This window comes from Anguilla rostrata, chromosome 2 (assembly GCF_018555375.3).
Source record: "Anguilla rostrata isolate EN2019 chromosome 2, ASM1855537v3, whole genome shotgun sequence".
Classification (NCBI taxonomy): domain Eukaryota; kingdom Metazoa; phylum Chordata; class Actinopteri; order Anguilliformes; family Anguillidae; genus Anguilla; species Anguilla rostrata.
In genome coordinates, this window is record NC_057934.1 from 4,737,419 (window position 1) to 4,743,418 (window position 6,000).

General features: G+C 50.5%; 1 pseudogene; it reads left to right on the forward strand.

Annotated features, from left to right (window-relative positions):
- LOC135249557 (EH domain-binding protein 1-like) overlaps positions 1-6,000 on the forward strand; it is a 112,218-nt pseudogene that overhangs the window by 100,967 nt on the left and 5,251 nt on the right.

The window sequence follows — 6,000 nt, forward strand, 5'->3', positions numbered from 1 at the left end:
AGAGATGAGTCAGAAGTCACTGGGGTCAGTGTACGGGGGGGGGGGGGGGAGGACTGACTGACTGACTGACTGGAGGCAAGCAGCTGTGTGGTAGAGCCAGGACCCCCACCCAAGCCTTTAGGACCCACCCCCCCAGCTCCTGACACTGCACGTCCACAAGCAGGGCCTCCACCTGGGGCCTCCTCTCCGTTCCGTAGCCCCCACTGTTTGTTTGTTAGGTCATATAATTAGTGATCAGTTTTGTCTATTTATCTATTTTTTTATTTTTTTATTTTTTTAAACAAATGTTACCCCTGGCTGGCTGTCTGCTTATTTAGTTCGACCAGGCGTTATCCAACAACACCTGCGACAGCAATTCCTTTGCCCCCCCCACCCCCGAACATCGCTTCTTAAAAAGCCGACTGCAGTAAAACAAGTGCCAGTCCATAAATCCTGAGATTATTAATAATGCTAAACTCTGTCTCTCTCTTTCTCCTTCTCTCTCTCTCTCCCTGTCCCTCTCTCTCTCTCTCCCTCTCCTCTCTCTCCCTCTCTCTCCCTCTCTGTCTCTCCCCCCCTCTCTCTCTCGGCTGAGACAGTGAGCGCCCCGCTCTCCTCTCCTCTCCTCCGCTCCGCTCCGCGGTGCCCCTGGGGAGGGTTTGGGTTTAACCCCCCTGCTTTGTGCGCCACGCTTGCAAAGTGTTCACCCGATACGGCGGGCGAGAGGCGCGGGGCGCGAGCGTTTAAGGCTGTCGGAGCGGGCCGTACCGCGGTCACACACACACACACACACACACACACACACTCACACTCACACGCGCTCACGCGACGGAGAGGCCGCTCGCCTGCTCTCGCACGCTCGGTAATCCAAGCCGCCCGCCCGCCACCCGCTCGCCCGCCATCGCGCGCGTTTCTCCGCCACCGGCAGCCTGGCGCCTGAGTGTCTGATATCCAGCCACACTTCACACATCTCTAATCTAACACACCTCACACATCTCTAATCTAACACACCTCACACATCTCTAATCTAACACACCTCACACATCTCTAATCTAACACACCTCACACATCTCTAATCTAACACACCTCACACATCTCTAATCTAACACACCTCACACATCTCTAATCTAACGTCAGTCAGGCCACTATGGAACACTCCCCTACAACGGTATTAATTCACCTGTGTGCTAAAACGTGTGAGAAATGTCATATCTGTGTGCGTATGTGTTTGTGTGTGTAAGCACAAGCATGTTTGTGCACATTTGGGTGCATGTGTGAAATAGTGTATCCATGTGTGCGTGCATGTGCATGTGTGTATGTCATAGGGGTGTGTGTGCGTGAGACAGTGTTCGCGTGTGTGTGTGTGTGTGAGACAGTGTGCGTGAGCGTGTGTGTGTGTGCGCTAACAGGCTGAAGCAGCATTGTGCTACAGCTGGGCTCTAATTAACCTTTGGGGTCTGAGAGGTCAGGGCTGTTCTTGACCTTGCGCTGTGGGGCTGTGCCTGGGGGGGTCATGGCAGTGATTGACCCCCCCCCCCTCTATGGAGGTAGCCAAGCGTTTGTAGTCGCAGTGTGGCTGTGTGGTCTACCCCACCCGACTGTGGTCGTAACGCAGTTGTGCGTTCAGTAGTAACACGGTTGTGCGTTCAGCCTTAACGCGGTTGTGCGTTCAGCCTTAACGCGGTTGTGCGTTCAGCCTTAACGCGGTTGTGCCTTTTTCTCTTTCCAGGGAACAATAAGGAGGAGGAGGAGGCCATGATGCAGGAGTGGTTCACGCTGGTCAACAAGAAGAACGCCCTCATCCGCCGACAGAACCAGCTCTCCCTGCTGTGAGTGTCCCTTCCTTCACTTCCTGGCGTCACTGCGCTGACTTCCTGTCCTGTCCTTTACTTCCTGTCGTCTCCACGCGCAGTACGAGTCTCGTAATCCACGTAATCCACGCTTCATTTACATTTTATTAATGAAGCCCTTAATTAGCTGAGTGCAATTTGAGCCTTAACGTGCATCCTGGCAAATGGTTTTTTCAGTCGTGTTTGTTTTATTACTTGCATAGATTTAATTTCTATTAATTTACGATTTAATAAATGGCATTATGGTTTATGTGTTGCCCCTTGGTATGTGAATACATGTTGCGTATTATATTTGATCATTTTAAAGTGTCCCCTTTCATGAATACCATGTTCAGATATGCCCGCCCCCTCCCATCTTTTCACTTTTAGTGTAAAACACCAGGCCTGTGATTCTTCATGGTTTTTTTAAAGTGTATATTTAATCGTCTCACTTGAGACAGCACTTCTGAAAAGGCCAATTAATCGAGGCCCGATATTCTGTTCCACTTCTGTCCGTTAGAAGATCTTGTAACCAAATTCAACAAGTTCCATTACCCAGGGGAAAGGGCGCCTTTAATTTGAGAGAGCACAGTCGGGGTGAAATGTGCGTGCGCGGTCCTCCTCCTCCTCCCGTCTGTCTCCCGGTTTTAGTGCTCTCCGCTCAGCAGCCCGGCTCTGCGGTGTGTTTGTGGGTTTGTGTATCAGTTATTCGCAGTAGATTAATGGGAGGCGGGGGAGCCGGCGACGAGTGGCTCAATCAATGTTTATTAAAGCTTTTCTCTGAGTGTTTAATGATTTAGCCATTAGCATATTGATGAACTTTTTGCAACTTGCCCAGGGACAAGGAGCACGATCTGGAGAGGCGCTTCGAACTGCTCAACCGGGAACTGAGGGCCATGCTGGCGATTGAAGGTAAGAGAGGGAGGGAGGGAAGGAGGGAGGGAGGGATGAGAGAGAGGGAGAAGGAGAGAGAGAGAGAGGGAGGGAGGGAGGGAGGGAGGGAGGGAGGGACGGAGGGAGGTGGAGAGACATACACCTGTTGTCTTTCTTATTAGTTGCTTATATACTAGTCAGTTTACCTTCTACTTTTTATTTAAAGGTCCCGTATTATGCCAAAGTCTATCAATCATGTTGATAAGATTTTTTCGGGGAAACAATACAGTACAGTGCATGCAATTTAAAAAAATAAATAATTCCAGTGGGTTTCTTACCCTTCGAGCTGACTGGGCCGTTTCAGGTGGTCGTTGCACGTTTTCACATGCTCTGTGTTGATTGGTTAACTGACCGGGATTGGCACAAGTGCCCCTCCCATCTCCTGCCCACACTCCTGCTCCAGAAAAGCAAACAAACAAACATGGCGTCCGTAAATGAACCAGTTACACCGTATACGTCTGAGCCGGAGTCGGGTCTCCAATTTAAAGCCGCAGAGGAAAACCAAAAAATGTTTTGAGAATTTGTGCAGTTGCCTACAACAGTTACTAATTATGTTGAGTGTATTTTGTGGATAGACACGCGCATGCGCACACACAGATGCACGCACGCATACACACACATACACACACACACACACACACACACACACATATGCTCTTTCTCTCTTGGTCCATGGCGTCCTGCAGTATAGTAGATCTGCCAGGACTCCACAGGAGTCACATGGTCTAACGCCAGGCACGTTTTGAACGTGACGTTCTTCAAGAGCAAAATCTTACTTTCTTCAGCTTTCATAGCTTACCGCGAAGGCAGATGTTTTCACCATTGTTTATGAAGCAGAGGGGGGGTCGGGGGTTGTGGTTGTGGGGGGAGGGGGGCGGCGGGCGCCCATTGTGTTGTATTAAAAGTTGTCTGTCTAAGTTTAATCCCTTTGACTGTGTCCCCCCTTCGCTAAATGAACCTTTCACAATCAATGCAAATTGATTTTGCTGTTCGGCGCTGACCCTGGAACCCCTCGGCTGGCCATGGTAATTTCCTCCTGCACCTGATAAGCTACCTGCTCCCTAATAAATCAATTCCAATTAGTTTGAGGGGACTTTGCTGACAGCTGACACGCATAGCCGAGCAGCCGCTCGTCCTTTTTTTCTTTCTTTCTTTTCTTTTTTTTTGTCGTTTTTTTGTACGTCGGGCACATCCTCCGTGCCGCTTTTATCTCCCGTGCAGAGCGGAGAGGATAAAGCGCACATCTGTGTGCGCTGACCGAAGGGGGCGGAGTTCATTTACACACCCTGTGTGTGTGTGTGTGTGAGGGAATAGAATCTTGTGGAAGCTTTTGTCATTTTTTCTTGTTTTTGGTTTTAAAGATGTGAACGTGCGATTCGCTCGCGTTTGTTTTGAGTTGTCGCTGCTCACGCGTGGGAATAACGCGCGCGAGTCGGAGTGAAGCGAGCTCTTACTCTCCTTCTCGGCTAAGAATCCCGCGCGCGACGCACAGCTTTAGGTCATCGGGCGGCCGGTGATACCGGCGCCGTTTCCTGTCCGCCGCAGGAAATGGAAAAGCGTAGAACGCGCGGGCGGAACGGTGCGGAAGGCCGCGTTCTCCTCCTGGGGCCCTGTCAGCCTGTCGGTGTGTTTTTTTTGGGTTGTTGTCGGTTTGGCACTGACAATACCTTATCAGCCCCTGTTCCCTTCTCTGTGAAGGGGAGGCAGCCGGCGGTTAGCGGTTGGTGGCTGGTGGCGTCGTGGGGCAGGGGGGCCGTGGGGCCCTCTTTGGGGTGGGGGGAGATAGTTCTGACCCGGTGGAGAGGGGCAGAGAGAGAGAGAGGGAGACCGTACCTGAGCGCTTCTCATTTAGTGCTCCAGCAGCTCCACTCAGAGCGCCGCTCCACCCACAGGTGAGCACTGACCCGCTCGGGCAGCCAGTGACAGAGGTGCCCCCCCCCCCATCCCAAACCACCTCTGTGTGTGTGAGCCCTGGAGTGTACCGGGGGGGGGGGGAGGTGATAACATGCTGTACCTGAGAAACGATAGAGGCTGGCTGAGGGCGCACTTGTGGTTACCGCGGGAGATGGGGGGGCGGGGGGGGGATTTCGCCGTTTCTCCGTATAAGAGACCTCCGCGGCTCTCTGCTGACCACGGAGTCTGACGCGCACCCCTCCCGTATATTATGGGCTGTGGGCACTACGGGACCGGCTGTTTCCCAGGTGAAACCTGTGAGATGAAGAGACGAGAGCAAAGACTTAGTTTCCATGGGAACATTGAGGTGTGTTCCTGAAAAGGTGGCTTTTTAGTTGTTTTCGGAAGTGCCACGCAGGAACAGTGTGGCCCTCAGCGTCATACTGAAGGCCATACGGCCCCCCCGCCCCCCCTTTCTTTAATCTGCTCTTTGTCTTCAGAAGATTCTTTTTCTACATCTCTTCTTCCGCTGTGTGACTCGATCCTAACTCTGTGTGTGTGTGTGTGTGTGTGTGTGTGTGTGTGTGTGTCTGTCTGTGTGTGTGTGTGAGTGTGAGTGTGAGTGTGAGTGTGTGTGTGTGTGTGTCTATGTCTGTGTGTGTGAGTGTGAGTGTGTGTGTGTGTGTGTGTGTGTGTTTGAATGTGGCCGTTTCTTTCTAACAGGGATTTATTCATGGATTTTTTTTCTCTCTCCCCTTTTTTTTTTTTTTTTTTGTAGTTACGGTTTTATATGATAAGCTTTTTTTCCTTCTTTTTTATATGTTTCAAATCAATATGTAATCCCGTGCTGCAGCTTATCCCCTAACAGCCCCATTTGTAAGTCTATCTGAGCCGTGTGGCATGGGCCCGGCCCACACTGTTTCAGATTGATTAGATGCAGCGTTAGCGTCCTATCAAACGCCCGGCTCTGATGGTTTTGGGAACTCTTTCAGGGGCTGCTAGTTGACTGGAACTAAAGATAAGCCGCCACCGCCCCCCCCCCCCCTCGCGCTCCAGCGCCCAAAAAACTGTGTTAATGTCCGTCAGAAAACCCTAGCTTTTTTTCCTCTGAATTTTGGGGGAAAAACATTTTATTTTGTATTTCTTAACAGACTGTTCTCTTACATACACAAAGCAAGGGGGGATGTGTACCTGCTTTACTTGGGTTTCCAAATTAAAGTTCTGGCGTTGAATTTTTGTCTTGATACAGTTACCATCTTGTTTTTTTTTTTTTTTTTAAAAGCTTGTGAGATTTAGTTTCTGTAACTTGTCTGTTTTTTGTTTTTTTTCTGGTCAGATTTTTTGGGCTTCTGTCCATTGGAACAGT